At 46.6% G+C, this 15,890-nt stretch overlaps 2 long non-coding RNA genes across 2 annotated transcripts; one reads left to right on the forward strand and one right to left on the reverse strand.

Moving 5' to 3' along the window:
* Window positions 1-642: 642 nt before the first annotated feature.
* Window positions 643-4,479, reverse strand: LOC130876726 (uncharacterized). The gene is made up of 3 exons (XR_009057344.1): window positions 4,284-4,479; window positions 2,094-2,198; window positions 643-887 (listed from the first exon to the last, which is right to left on the reverse strand). It is a non-coding gene; the product is annotated as an uncharacterized LOC130876726 (long non-coding RNA).
* A 5,270-nt stretch (window positions 4,480-9,749) lies between these two features.
* On the forward strand, window positions 9,750-15,064 carry LOC130878799 (uncharacterized). Its single transcript, XR_009057455.1, has 4 exons — window positions 9,750-9,930; window positions 10,613-10,766; window positions 11,761-11,859; window positions 14,568-15,064. It is a non-coding gene; the product is annotated as an uncharacterized LOC130878799 (long non-coding RNA).
* Window positions 15,065-15,890: the final 826 nt, after the last annotated feature.

Here is a 15,890-nt window from a genome sequence, read left to right on the forward strand (position 1 = left end):
CAAGAAATGTTAAGAGAGAGGGGACAAACGAAATCATCCTGAGGCAAGTCCTGTAGCATCATAGGAACCAAAAAAGATACGACCTCCAGAACGCCTTTCCCATTTGACGCCAGCGCGAATTGCTCGCTCAGGAAACATTTCGTGGTGGTGCTAGGCTGACCACAACTTCGCATGCTGTTTGTTTGTTTGTTTTTCATTCTGGATCTATTCTGAGATGAGACCTTTCTAAGCCCAATCTCAGTCTCCAAAGCCTAAATAAAACTGAGAGGAGATAGTTAAGATGTAGGCATATGTCTGACATCAAATAACACAGATTATATCCTTAATATCTTGCTGGATGTTATAGGCTCAACTGTGTCACTAAATGCAGATGTTCAAGGCTTTGCCACATTGTGTGACACTATTCCTGAGGAGACATGACCCAGATGTCTACTCACCCCAGAAAGGGAACTAATCACAGACCAACGTAAGAGTACTACAAAAGTCCACTTGGTGAGCCAGTGAATTTTATTGGGGTTACATACAGGAGTCTGGGTGAGGGGTACTTAGAGAAGTGATTCAGGATAGCCGCATCACCTCAGCATGGGCGACAACAGCTGGGAACCTGGAGATACTGGACTACCTTCAGTCAGCTCTACCGGCTGGAGAGCGCCTTTGCAGGCAGCTCAATTGGTCTGAGTCCTTTCCAGGCAACTTGGATGATCTCAACTGCTTCTAGGTAGCTCTTCTGGACAGTTTGGCTGGTCTGAGAGTGTCTCTCGGCAGTCCTCACTACTCCTCTGTGGTTGAGGAAGGAGGGACCTAGTAAATCTGGTGAGTTTCAGTGACTCCGCAGCACTCTGTTCTACCAATCTCCAGGAGACGGGCACGCTGGACAGTGCATTCATCTGTGTGGAGATGAGGTTTCATTCACTCTCATGTATGTGCTCAGAAAAAGCCAGTTTTATTATTTAGTGCCCCAGTTAAAGGTAGAGCACTGGATGGCATCAGGGTGAATTTTCTGTGGGCAATTAACAATAAATGTATTCTACAGATGGAAACAAGAGATAGCATGTGTTTGGCTGAGCTAACAGAAAAGTCTGCAAGCGTCGTCTGTTCCAGGAGTGACTTTCTCCATTTCTCTGTTTATTAGGTCAGTGGCTAGGTTATCCTTCCCCCAGGGTAAGAGGATGACATTTAAAAAAAAAAAAAACTATCATGCTTCTTCACCCTCACTCAAGGAGAAAGAAGAGCACCAAAGTGAGTCCAGGACAGCCTCTGCCTGTGCCAGCCACTGCTGATGAAATGATAGTGGCAGTAACAGCAATTGATAGTCACTGAACACGTAATGTGTGCCAGCCTTTTCTAAGAGCCGTTGCTGCGTTCATTCCAAATGCTCACGGGAAGAGCGATGGTGCGTGAGGGGAGACGGGAACTGTGGAAACAACTCAATGGTCCGCCGACAGATAAAAGAAGAAGAAAAAAGGGGCATAAACAGCCAGTAGGAGAACTCTGTAACCTTTTGTTGTGGGAGCTGCGCAACCACCTGACCAACCTCCGCAGGTTGGCTGCTGGGCCCCAGGCGTCTCTGGGCGAGTACCTGTTTGAGCGGCTCACTCTCCAGCATGACTAGGAGTGATGGAGGAAGGTCATTGGTTAAAAAAATAAAGAAACTGCTTGACCCTCATAGGTTAGAACATAGGTGGGTGGAGTAAACAGAACAGAATGCTGGGAGGAAGAGGAAGTGAGCTTAGACTCCATGCCTCTGCTCTCCAGGGCAGACACGATGAAGCTCCAACCCAGGATGGGCATAGGCTAGAATCTTCCCGGTAAGCGCACCTTGGGGTGCTACACATATTATTAGAAATGGGCTAAATTAATACGTGAGAATTAGCCAAGAAGAGGCTAGATATAATGGGCCAAGCAGTGTTTAAAAGAATACAGTTTGTGTGTTGTTATTTTGGGGCATAAGCTAGCCAGGCGACCAGGAGCTGGGGCGTCAGGAACACAGCCCACAGCTCCTACTACAACCTTTAACAAGAAGGAAATGTTTCCATATGAGACAATGCAGATGAACCTTGAGGACATTATGCTCAATGAAATAAGCTACTCACAGAAAGACGAATACTGCATGGCTCCACATCCGTGAAGTATCTAAGACTGTACGCCATCTGACATGGGATGGAGGGTGCTTGGGGTTGAAAGAGGGTCAGGAGGAGCTGCAAATGGAACATGAAGTGTTAGTCAAACGAGTTGCTAATCCCTAGAGAACTATCTTAGAACACCGAGCCCCGATAGTGCACTGTAACATTAAACATTTGGTATAAATGCTGAGTTTTCTGTCAACGGTGTCACAATAAAAAAAAAGAAAAGGAAAGCAATAAAAGAAAAAAAAAGCCTAGCGAAAACCAAAGAGCACTAGCACTGCCCTGCTATCCTAATTCAGTCCATGGCAAGCCCTGCCGCTAAGGGGAGGGAGATTTCCCCATCCCCTCTGAGAGTAAATGAAGAACGGACAAACCAGACCCAGAGTCTTAGGAAAACAGCTGTAGTGTGAACGACAGGCTGAAGCTGCTCCGGTTTTCCTTGGTGATGGGGTGTGATGCAGGAAGGCATGCTCTTCCTTTACTGCCATTGTCCTCTCTGTCACAGAGGGCTCTCTATGGAGCCAAGGCCAAATTACCTAGGTGCCTTTGGGTCTGCTGTAGCTTTCTTAACATTTATAGCAAAGGGTTAAACACAGCACTGGCTTGTCTTCAGGTGTCCTATGCTAATGGCTTGGGTGACAGCCCTAGGGGCTATTGGCAAGTACTGGAAAGCAGTTACAGCATTGGGTGAGTGTCCTTTAAGGACTCTTGGAAACCGCATTCTTACTTCCGCTTTCCAAACTTAAGCCCTAACCCTAACAGGGTGAGGTGATCAGTATTCCCCTCTGGCTTCCCTAACCTTGAGGTCCTCTCTTGCCACAGGCCAAGTGACCACACACTGACACTTCTGAGATGACAAGCCAAAAGTAAAAGTTTCTCCCTTTAAGCCAATTGTCACAGCAACAGAACTATGACACCTTGTCACTTGTTCTGGCTTGGGGGCATCTGTCATGTCTGTTACTCTTGATTCACGGCAAGGAGTGCATTCCTCTTGCACCCCTTTTCCCCCCTTTTCCAGCCCCCCTCCCCCAGTTGTGATTCCCTGTATGGAGCAAATGAACTGACTGGACCTTTTCCAACTCCCGAACTTAAGAACTTAATTCCGACTAGACTTAATGATGGCTCACAGAACTCAGAAATGCACGCATTGGGATTTACGGCGTTCTTATAAGTTAAGTGTCGCTCTCGCTAGCTCTGGTGGATTTGAAATGAATAACTGACAATTCGCCAGTTGAATAAATATCTTACAAAAAATTAATTCTAATTTTTAATACTTAACGGTAATACTCAATGTTTGCTATCTCGATACTACTTAAGAAACTATTCGACAGTGTTTATAAAATATTAAAACTTAGGGATGAAAAGGTGGCTTAGCGGTATACTGATGCCTAGTATGTGCATGCCTCGGGCTACATCCTCAGTCCTGGAAAAAAAAAAGTTACACGATATTTGTATTTTTCATAGCAATCTAACTCCTAGGAATTACCTAAAAGCAAGAAGAAGAAGAAGATCATGGCCACGGACATTCTGTCACGGACCAGCTTAGACTCACATACACATAAAGAATGTACATCGCAGCCATGTGCATAACTAAGACGATGCTAGTAAAAACTCCCCGGGGAAATATTATGTAGCTATTAGTAGTTCTTTTTGTTTGGAACACTTTCCCACCCCCTCTGCCTAGCATCGCTGCCAGCTCACTCCCACTTAGCCTTCAAAACTCAGGGTACCCACCCCTGCACTTGGACGCCCCTCTTCCCCTGCTTATGTAACTCCTGGGTACACCTCTTGTTAAGAGATTTATAACCTACTGCATGGTAACCCATTGATTTGGCTTGCCAATCTCCTCTCTAGATTGCATTCATTGAACACGCAACAAGTCCAAAATCATGGAGAGGGAGCAGCAATCAATTAATCCTAAACTTGACTTCGGCTGTCCTGGAGTTACGTTCAACCCCCAGCCCCGTTCACAACCCCTTCTGCTTACCACCCCCTTTCCCTAAGACCTCGTATAGAGAAGGGGATCTGAGTGTTTTCTGGGTTTGATGGGTGGGAGATTAGAAATGGGGATTCTGAGATATTCCTGCAAAACTCTAGGAACCATTAACCTCGTTTGCATTTTCTTTGGAGGTTTGTTGACGGGACTGTTGGAGTTACCTCAGGTACACACTGTGACTGCAAAGGATTCTTGAGATTATTTTCACTTCACGGTGACCCAGGTTCCCTCTTTGCTTGCAGAATGTCTTGAAGGTGGAGAGACAGTGGACTCAGTCTGAGCTCTTAGCCCTGTTTCCTCCCCCACTCAATTGTAACTCTGCTTCTATCTACCTTGTGCTGCATCGGCTTCTGCCCGCCCGACTCCAGACCAAGCACTCGGAAGGAAGGAGAACCCACAGATCCTCCCTCGGCCGGCCCGCCCCTGCCCGCGCCCGCCCGCGGCCGGCCCCCATCACGTTGGTTGCCGAGCGCACCCAGGCTGCTGCTCCTTGGCGGGGAGGCGCCGAGGGTAGCTAAGGGGAGCGGGTCACGTGAGAGGAGGAGCCTGACCTACTTTCTGCTGCGGGAGGCGCGTGCGTACTGGGCTTCTGCGCCCCGGGCGGGAGGCTCACGTGGAATCGCACGTGCCTGGGCGGCCAGGCCAGGCCAGTATGATCCTGGGGTAGCACTGCAGGGGGAGCCGGTGCAGACTGCGGGGTGCGTGGGTGCTGCTGTGGTCACTGTGGATCTGAAGTTTGCGGAGGACTTTTTTAGGAGTTTCGATTGCCCTTTGAAATCTGTAACTCGGAATTTACTTTGTGACTTGAGGTCCCTAGAAGGATCCTAGCGCATCTGCCAAGGCGAGGGGGTGAAATAACCTCAGTTCCTGACAGCGCCTCGGGCTCAGTTCGTGGGAAAAAGAAAAATGGCTGGAGCGTGCTGGGAAAGAGCAGTGGCTATGAGATAGCTCCGTAGACATCCAAGCAGAAAACTCAAGATACATTGTGTGCCTTTAATCGTGTTTAGGAAGTGGGCTGGTGGCAGTTTAACACTGTAGCAGAGCACAGACTAGCCTCAAATTAGCGGCAATCCTCCTGCCTCAACCTCCTGAGAGCCAGGGTTACAGACTCCTAGCTCTATTATCTGACTGGACTTTGAAAAATAGCTACAAATAATGAATAAGATATTAGCATTTGTGTAAAAGATTACATGCGCGCCCACGCCTACGCCTACCCACCCCTCCGCTAATCCACTAACTCCAGAAAGATGGAGAGAAGATAAGAGAGAGAGGCTGGGAACACAGGCTCTGGAGTAACTTTAATTTTGTACCTTATGGGACTATCTTGTTTTTAGAATTAAAAACCCAAAACAGCAAGCAAACAAGACAGAACAATTTAATCCTGTGTATGGTACCTGGTTTGGGGTTTTATGTAAATCATTTCCTTTGCATTTACGGAATCTGCTATGTTGCCAGCTCTACCCAGCGTGCGTCTGAATGTCTAAAGTATTCTGATAACTGGCATGGAAAGTTTTGAACTCCTCGGATAAAACACCCAAGTGTCTTCATATCTTTAAGAACCTCCCAGGTCCTGCCTGTTGAGGAAAAGGGTATTACCCAGGGATGCCCACTGATCAATATTTGCATAACAGTGCCCTTTACACCTGTCTTTAGCTTGCATTGCTCTGAGCTGTTAGTGAGGACCTTAATATTTTTGTAGCTATTCTGTGGGTAGCTAACAGTGATTCCCCACTCTGACTGGGATTGGCTGCAAACAACAGAAAATAACAAAAGCGAGAACTCTGATGAGACAGCTGTCTAACTGAAATACGTACGTAGTAAGACAGCCTTCCAGGATAGTTTGAGTGACCAGCTAAACAATGCAGCTTAGGGTTTTTTTTTTCCACCCGCCAGAGCTTTCTGTGGCTTCAGCCATGACACCTCATTTTCTGCAATGTTTCTTCCTAGAGGCAACAAATGAACATCTTCATACTCATTGGCCTGGGCTAGGGCCAGTGTGCACATCTGAACCCCTCCTAGAACACAGGATTCGGGACTGTGCTGATTCGTTAGGGTTCATGTACTGGGCCCTGAACTTTGGGGGAGCAAGAGAATACAGACCAAAGATAGGAGTGGTGGGCAGAGAGCCACTGTGTCCCTCACACCATTCCTGCTATTCCAGGCGAGGTGGGATGAACTGAATGACAGCTTCTTCTTCCTGCACATTCGCAGCCAGTGTGTTTGCATTATTCCCTGAGCTGCACACTTCTCCGGCTTAGCATAAGAACAGAAGAACTTCTCTGCTACTGAAAACACCACCCGAGAAATGAGAAATCAGCATTGCTGATTTGACAGAATTCTATAAAAGGAAGTCTGCAGACACCGTGGTGGAGCGGCTATTTCTTTACCCACCCAGATAGTAAGCAGTCAGCGCCTACTATATGTAGAAGTACAAGAGCTTTTGGAAAACAAAAGACTGGAACAAAACAAACAAAGAGACAAACAAAAAAAAAACATCCGTGACGAAATTCAGGACTCAAAAGGAATATAAAGAAACAGACAGGCACTTAGCAATCACTGAAGGAGTACCAGACATGGAGCAGTTAAGAGCTTCTGTAGAGGCAATGCAGTGTGGCCGGAGTTCAGTGCATAGGCAGAGAGTGGTTGAAGCAAACAGTCAGTGGGAGAGGGTCATGGAGGATCGCTGAGATTCAGTCAAACAGGAGGGAAAAGGGCTGTGTATATGGCTGGACACTGAGCACAAGAGCCACGCTTGATTCTTAGAGTTAGGAGGCCAGAGCTCATGACATGGGGAGATTGTGTCAGAGGAGTGAGAGGTGATGAGAGGAAGGTGAGGATCCAGGATACCCAGGTCCTACTCTCCTGTGGATGTAGATGCGTGATAAGAACTTCCTTCCCACCTGCTCATGTAGTTACACCACACAATGGGCAGGCCCTTTCGTATGTGCTCACACATCACCCCCAAGAGTATCTGTCACACTTGTCCTCCCCGGTTCTGGTCCCTGTCCTAGCCTACACAAAACAGGGTGAAACAGGCCTCACTACCACTTAGGTAGCTGTTTGGGAAGAAGAGGGACAACCCAAGAATGTTTGCTGCATGCTAAGTCATATCAGCAGAACCACCGCCGTCATGTGTATTAAAACATTTAAGCATTTAAAACTATCAACTCAAGTCCAAGGTGTGCTCAGGGCAGGGCCAGCAAGGAGGGGAAGCAAAAGCTGCTGAGGTGCAAAACTGGATTGGCACTTACCCCAAGGTCACAAGAGGGTGGTGATACAGAAATGTCATGCTGCTGTGTTTGTCTTGTGAACCATGAAGACCAATAATAGTAACCTGAAAATGTCTCTTAAGAACTCCAAGACCACAATGCACCGAGGACATCCTAAGAGAGACTAGGGGACAGGAGACACAGACCCTTTTCTTTATATGTTTGCTCTCTCTTTCAAAAGTCTTTCTTATCCTTTGTTTTATCCTGTAGTGCAAGCCTTGTTTTAGGCTGAGCTGTCAATGGATGTGTGAGAGTGTGGGTGTGTAGCTGGTCTGAAAATCTGTATATCCATCAAAAAATTAAGCACACATGCATAAACGCATATAAGGCTAGGTCAGTTGTTGGCCTCTAACTAAGATCAAGTCTTGCAGAGAAAGTGGTTGTGATAGTTCATCTTTATTGTCCTGTTGACTGGATTTGGGATCACCTAGGAGATACACATATGGGTGTGTCTGTGAGGGTGTTTCCAGAGAAGTCTAATTGAGGAGGCAAGACACACACACAGTGTGTTCTGTATTGTCCCCTAGACTGGGATTTCAGACTGGATAGAAATGAAGAGAGAGGGGAAAAGAGAGATGAAGAAGGAAAGGGAAAGGAAGAGAGAGATTTGAGTGTCAGCATCATCTTTGCTTCCTGGCTGGGGACACTGTGACTAGCCATTCGTGCACCGGCCACCATCCTTTTCCTTTCACGATGCACTGTGTCCCTTCAAGCCCAAGCAAACCATTCTTTCCTTAAACTGCTTTGGTTGGGTGTTTTGTCAGAGCAGTAAGAGAAGTAAGAAATCACTGTATTCTCTGGGTGGGTCGCAGGTTTATATACAAAGAAGAACAATACAGAAATTTAATTCTTTTCAGAGAGGATGTTTTCATTTGAAGAAGGCATAGATGTTCCTGCCATAGTCAATATCCCACAGCCATGCAACATATGGTATCTGAGTTAGGTCTCCACAGGTGAGACCCCCCGCACCCCCCCCAAAAAATTACCAAGCCTCATGTTAAACAGCTGGGGCAGAGAAAGAAATGATATTTAAATCCTGGATTCCAAAACAACCAATCAAACAAACAAAAATCCTCAGAGGTTTGCAAACAGACTTCCCAAATCCTCAGAGATGACCACCTAAGGATTTAACTTGCTTTCAGCAAGGGCCTGGGAGATGAGTTTTAAGTATTACAATGCTGCTCAATCCATAACGCCTGGAGATGAGAAGGTACTGGATGGGTTGACCGTGTTTGAATAAGGTGGCAAGGGTTAAGACAGGAGATTCTGTTTCTCCCTCCTGTCGTACGTTATTTGAAAACACCCGATGATGGATAGATTGCCGTGAGAGGGGACTAACGTGTTCAGGTGATGGCACGGGTACAGCTGTCAATGGCACTGGTACGGTTGTCAACAGAACCTCAGGGATCAAAGTGAGAGTGAAAATCTTCCTGCACAAGACAAACAAAAACAACAAACCAAACCCTCAGATACATTGATTCCAGAATAATCTCTCTCTCTCTCTCTCTCTCTCTCTCTCTCTCTCTCTCTGTGTGTGTGTGTGTGTGTGTGTGTGTGTGTGTGTGTGTGTGTGTATAAGTCTGCACTCTCACACAGTGGTCAGAAGAGGGCATTCCTCTGTCTGGCCACTGTCACTTAGTTTTATCCCCTTGAGGTAGGGTCTCTCACTGAACCTGGAGCTAAGCCAACAGCCAGCAAGCCCCAGAGATCCTCCTGCCCCCCATCTCACCATCCCTGAAGTGTTGGGCTTACAGAGGTTTCTGGCTACCCATGACTTTAAAAACTTTTTTTAAAGATGGATTTGTCTTTATTTTTGGTGTATAGGTATTTTGCCTGCATGTGTGTCTGTGTGCCATGTGCATGCACGACCTGCAAAGGTAAGAAGAGGGCACCAGACCTCCCTGGAACTGGAACTACAGATGATTGTCAGCGCCATGGAGGTGCTGGAGCATCGCAGCTAGGTCCTCTGCAAAAGCAGTTATGCTCTTAACCAGTAAGCCTTCCTTTCAATCCCTACAGTACTTGATGTTTCATGTGATAGGGATCCAAACTCAGGAACTTATGGTTATGCATATATAGCAAAAACTCTTGTCCACACAGCCATTTCCTCAGTCCAACGGGAAGATTCATTTGCATTCCCTGTAAGCTATGGCTTCCTGCTTCAGTGATACACCAGCTAGGCCATAGCTTGTTCTCAGATATAAAGTGACTGAGGTTTATCATCCGGGTGAATCAGGGCCAGTCCCAGTAACAAAGAAACTCAAACCCTAGTGGTTTGAAAGAGTAATGACTTATCTCTTGTTCCTTACAGGTTGGTGTGCCCTCTCATCTTTATTTTTGGTTGGGGACTGAGGACAGAAGGCACAGCCATTATCAGGGTCTCTTTGGCAAAGTAAAAGTAGAGCTCAAGGGACCTCATGCAACAGCAATGAAATACTCCAGCTTGGAGGTGACTCTTGCTGCGTCTACAATTCTTTGGCTAGCACTAGTCATGTGTGTAAGAGTAACTGTGTCTGAGGAAGAAGGACCTGGAATTCTGGTGAGCATCTTTGACTGTGTATCCTTTGCCTCAAGGTGGCTCAACAAAGTCCAACTTCCATGGGCAAGTTGAAATACTAGATATAATATTGATGGTAGGAGTGATAATATATTGTATTCACTGGGAATGTGCTAGCCTTATCAGAATAGAGCTAGACACTTGTCTAAGCACTTCCCTGTGACCTCAGAGACAGAGCTGGTAAAAGAGAAGGTCGCTGTAGGATAGAGAGGAGAGCAGACTTAGAGCCTATAGGTTTTATTAATAGCAGAAAAGACCAAGACCAAAGTGTAATGTCCTGTGTAGAATTCCATCAAAGAGATAGATGGAAAAAGGTGCATGTGGGGGGGAGGCAGAGAGGGAGGGAGTGTCTTCACACACACACAAACACACAGAGAGAGAGGGGGGGGAGGGAGGGAAGGAGGGAGGGAGGGAGGGAGAGAGAGAGAGGGAGAGAACACTCTATTTTCTTGAGGTCTCTATACCTGAACCAGAAATCACTTGAGAATCTCTCCTCTAGAGCCATATTCACAGCCTCTGCCAGGAATCACTTACCAAGTATTTCTGAGCAACTGGTGGTGATTCGAGAAAATGTTTCATGAATTGGACATGAAAATCACAAAACAACATTAGCTCACGTTTCTGAGTGTACTGTGTAACAAGCACCTTGTTAACTATCCCACAGACCTTACACCATGGCCTCCTTGACAGAACCCCAGCAACAGCAGCAAGCATAAAGGTCCTGAAGCCGGACTGTGCTGGGCATTCAGGAAACAGCACCAGGCAGTGGTGGCTGCAACACCCAGAACAAAGAGGATACAGTGAAGGAGGCAATTGAGGTGGGTGGGGCTGGTGCAGATTGAGTCAGGCTTTTTAATCTGCTGAAGAAGAGGGTTTTAATGAAGACAGTGTTGGGGAGGGGTGGAGACCAGAAGAGTGATGTGGTGTCCAGATTAGATAAACTCTGCTGGTGGCTGGACGAGAATAGACCGTAGAGGGGAGGTCAGGGCTGTTGAAGGGAGGTCAACAGTTGACCGCTGCAGGAAAGCTGACGATGCTCAGCCTAGAGCAGTGGTTACCAACTACACAGTTCTTTCCCCTTGTGAAACATCCGGCAATGTCTAGGGATGGTTTGGCTTCTCACAGCTTAGAGGGAAGGGAGACTGGTATGTGTTCCTAGTGGGTAGATATGATAAATGATACCTCAGAGTGTCCAGCTGCCTCCCCTTTACAAAGAATTATCGAGCCTGGGCCTCGATGTCCCTAGAGCTGAGGCAGAGGAACTGGTATAACGTGGTAACTGGTATAAGTGGGAGGGATGACCGGCTTCTGAATATGTCTCGAAGGTAGGACCAGGGGGGTCCCAGTAGACTGCAGATGGGCTGTGAAAAACAGAAAGGGGCCAGGGGTGGTTTTCCGTTTGTCACAGGAGCAATGAAGAGTGAAGTTTCTGAGATGGGGAGGAGCAGATTACAGGAGTGATGCCAAGAACTCAGTTTGGGACATGTTCAGTCTCATCAGGGCTTTCCCCCATCCCTACGGGTCTCCTCCCATACTGCTAGTGAAAAAAAAAATGCATAGCTAATCCAAAGCAGGGAACCCCATGCCCGGTTGTTTATAGTTAACTCTGAATTGCATTGTCTGCACCTCCTGCAGCTTTGCTGCCTTGCTTGTCTTTTCTATTACTGCTTTTAGTTAATGGGTTTCATTATGACATTTTCATACATGTATATCATTGTTCTTTGCTCGTACTCCCCCATCATCCTCTTGGCTCTCTTCTCTCCTTCTGACTTAGTCTCCTTCCCGACTCCAGTCTCTTTTCTCTTGTCTTAGAGGAGGACTGGAACAAGGTCCCCATTCTGAACCACCACAGAAACAATTTACACAACTCCCAGGGCAGTTGAAGCACCGACCTGAGGTCCTTATCACCAGGTAAGCAGCCCTCGGAGGAAGGAGGAGAGCTCAGGACTAGACAGGTTATGTCATGTTTTATTAATTTATGATGTTACAGTATATTATGCTAAGTCTATGTTACATTGCTTGTCATCTTAATTTTTAGATTTTGTTTTAAGTACACGAGTGTGTTTTGCCTGCATGTATATATACCACAAGTGTGTTTGGTGCCTATGGGGGTCAGAAAAAGGCGTTAAATCCCCTGGCACTGGAGTGACAGATGACTGTGAGCCCCAAAGTGTGGATGCTGGGAGCCAAACCCTGGCCCTCTGCAAGAGCAGCACTGAGCAGACTCTCCTGACTCATGCTGTGTTATTTTTAAAGAGGAGGAAGAGGAAGTAATGATAGCTTGAATCTATGATAAGAAAAGAAAAGCTAAAGAACTCCTTATACCCAGAAGGGACAAAGCAAGTTCCATGAAGAACAGACACTTGGGTGGGCTTGAGTGGGCTCTTGGTAGTGTCTCAACAAAGTCCTGCTGCCATAGGGGGCTAAGCAGGAGAGTGCCAGGTAAGTCACTGGAAAGACGAATGATTCATATTTCTCTGGCCAAGACAGCGAGATCGAGAATCTGTATATTCTTGGTCATTCCTTCATTCATGTCACTGACCGTTCCCCCTGGGCTAGATCACCACGTCAGCTGTCTGCGATGTCGAGAGGGAAGAATGACGTAGATACATGTGCCGTTAGTCTAGGTGCAAAACCAGGTAGAATTTAAGGCTTTGTTGGAGGAGGCGTGGAAAGCAGCTCACCCCTCCTGAGTGCCATCAAGTATAAAAGAGAAATGCTGACTTTGATTTCTCCACTGTGCTGGGAAGTGAGAAAACAGAGTCCATGCTCCACAACCCCACAGCCCTGAGAATGTCTGGGTGTGGCAGATCGCCTGTGTCCAGAAAGACAGCTGTGTCCCCAGGTAGATGTCCCGTCCTTCCCAGGGTGCTTGGCTTCCCTTACCCCCTCTCCCTGTTGTTGGGACCCTGTGAGATTAGTTACTCTGGTTAGGACAGCTGCTTAGAGGCTGTCCATCCAATGCCCTTCTACTTGGTTCCAGAGGTTCCCAGGGTCTATAGAGGCAGCGACAGGTGAGAAACTAGAAAGAAAACGTGGACCACATTCTCTTAAACTTCAATCACAGCAGCAGGTTTTTCACTTATTTTATTGGTCTTCATCTTCACACGAGATTTCATTTAATTCTGGGTTATAAAGCTGGAAGTGGTTTGGGAAGCACCCATCCTATCTGTGTAGAGAAAAATTCTGGGTGAGCAATTGTTTTTGAGGATATCACCCTCAGGAAGCTAAGAGAGAACCTGGATTTTGTAACTGTGTCCCCAGTCACCTCATTGTAGTGGCCACCATTACAGGGGCATTTGCTTCTCCTAGAAACAAACTGGTCACGGTCACACAATAGGTTTGCCTAGCGGGGAGAGGAGAGGAAGAGCTGGGAGGAACCATTGTTTAGGGATTGTGCTGAGAACCACTCCTTGCCTGCAGGTCAAGGTGGTGCTAGGGAGAGCAGGAAGAACCAGGGTGTGCGCTGGGTAAGAAGCTTGCATTCCTCCAGGGAGCACCAGGAAACCCCAAGAGCTGGCAGTTGGTAACCTAGACTGCGCCCTAAAAGAAATAAAGATAAACAGTTCTCTGTCACCATGGACCCAGGTCGTTTTTCTAATCAGGATTCATCTCTAAGCTCTATGAGGGGTCACAGAGGAATCAGACAGGGTGATAGAGAGAAGTCTACAGCCCAGCAGGGGAGTGAGGGGGTTCACGTTAATAAGGTGTCACAGAGAGAGCAATGAGAATTGAGAGAGCAGGGACCATGCCACAGCCGCTGGTGAAGAGGCAACCATTGGTGCTTCCCCCCCACAGGTGGCTCTGAGGTGCCACCTGAGGCAATAATCAGACAAGAATTGACAGGGCAGTGGTGGCGCACGCCTTTAATCCCAGCACTTGGGAGGCAGAGGCAGGCGGATCTCTGTGAGTTCGAGACCAGCCTGGTCTACAAGAGCTAGTTCCAGGACAGGCTCCAAAACCACAGAGAAACCTTGTCTCGAAAAACCAAAAAAAAAAAAAAAAAAAGAATTGACAAGGGAAGGCTCAGTGGGAGGTGGGGCAGGGAGGGCCTCATTCGTTCTGAAACAGGGAGAGTTCTGAGATAGAGCTTTCAAATATCCACTAAATCCCTTTCCTTCAGAAGTGGAGGTGGGGTCTTCAGCCATCATTGTACTTTGAAAACCAAATGGGCCATAGCACCATAGCTTCCAGATAGCTGTGAGATTTGATTGACAATGACCCCTAGGTTCATCTATTTGAATGCTTAGTCACCTGGGAATTGAGCTGTTTGGGAAGGACTAGAAGATGAAATCACTGAGGGTTGGGCTTTGAGGTTAAAAAGCCCTTGCCAGCTGAGCTCTCACTGTCTGCTTGTCAGGATGTAGTGCCTGCCTGCTGCCACACACCCACCATGCTGATAAGGGACCAGCCATCTGAAATTGTAAACAAGCTCCCAACGAGATGCTTTCTTCCATAAGATGCCCGAGTTAAGGTGTCTCTTCCCAGCAATAGAACAGTAAATTAGACTGTGGCTCAGGGGGATTTGAGTTTGCTGTCTGAGGAGAAGAAACCAGCTACAGATAGAGACAGTGGGAGGCTTCCGAACAATATAACATCTCATTTATTCTTCCTCCCAGTGGAAGAAGCTGAGGATGACAAGGGAAGGGACCACCTCATGCCTGGGAAGGTGCTATCTGGATGACATTCACTTGGACTTCTCCCTTCTTTGGATTTGCTTGGAAATCAGTCCAAAATCAGAAGGAATTAACATCCTTCCAGGTCAGATTGAATATGGTATTTATTATCCTTTTGGCCCTTCTTCACATTGGTCACGTGACATCACTCAAACTGTGGTGAGAAGATAAAGAAGCATTGTCAACCCCAGGCACCTCCTCAAACCTTTCTGGAGAGAAGATGCCAGATGGAGTACTGGGAGGGAAGGATTACAGCCATCCTTGGCTGATATGGTGGCTGGATTCCGATACAATCGGTGCTTAGAAAATTAAATCATAATTAAAGAAGACTTGGAGGCAGTGAAACCTTATTCTTCAAACTCCTTCCCCTGGCAAAATACAATTCTAAGTGCATCGAGGTTCACTGTGATGTGTAGACATTGGAGTCTGGCTAATTTCACGGAGGGATTTTCTTTTATTTACAAGGTCTTTATAATAAAGTCCAAATTACTAAAATAGTTCTGTGCATTCTTCAGTGGTCTTGAAGTTGAATAATACTTTTTTGGTTAAAACATCTTAGTGTATTACAAAGCAGAAAAGATAGCAACAAAGTATTGCATTTCCCATCACTGTGACACATCACCCGAGATAAATACCTTACAAAATAAAAGGGCTGGCTATGGCCATGCATGCCTGTAATCCAAAACCAGGAGGCAGGAAAATCGTCATGAGTTTCAGTCCAGCCTGAGCTACAACGTGATACTGGGTTTCACAAAAGGAAAGTTATATACTGCTTTTTGACTTCAGAGATTTAAGTCCCTGGTTATGTGACTCTAGTGCCTCTGGACCTACAGACAGAAAATCATGGCAGCAAGTATACGACAGAGGAAATGGCCTGTCTCCTAAAGGTCAGGAAGTGTGTGTGTGTGTGTGGATTGGAGGTGGGGCTGGAAATCCTGGTTCCCTTTCCAAGGACATGTCCCAATCACCTAACTTTCCCTCACTGGGCCCTACTGTGAAAGGCCCCGCTATTCTCAAATACTGTCACACTGTAACAAACTGGCCTTTAGCATAATGGCCTTTGGAGCAGCATGGCAGTGGTAACCAGTATGAGTCAGCATTTTTCTATAAATACTATGTCTATGTGCAATGGAAATACATGTGCATTTGAACTCATCTGTCTTCTTCAGATTTTAAGCATTAAGCATGCTTTTCTAAACATGTATATTTGTATACATATAATACAAAATAAGTATGTATTTTAAGGAGGTAAGAAAACTCCCCTCT

Source organism: Chionomys nivalis, chromosome 7 (assembly GCF_950005125.1).
Source record: "Chionomys nivalis chromosome 7, mChiNiv1.1, whole genome shotgun sequence".
NCBI lineage: Eukaryota > Metazoa > Chordata > Mammalia > Rodentia > Cricetidae > Chionomys > Chionomys nivalis.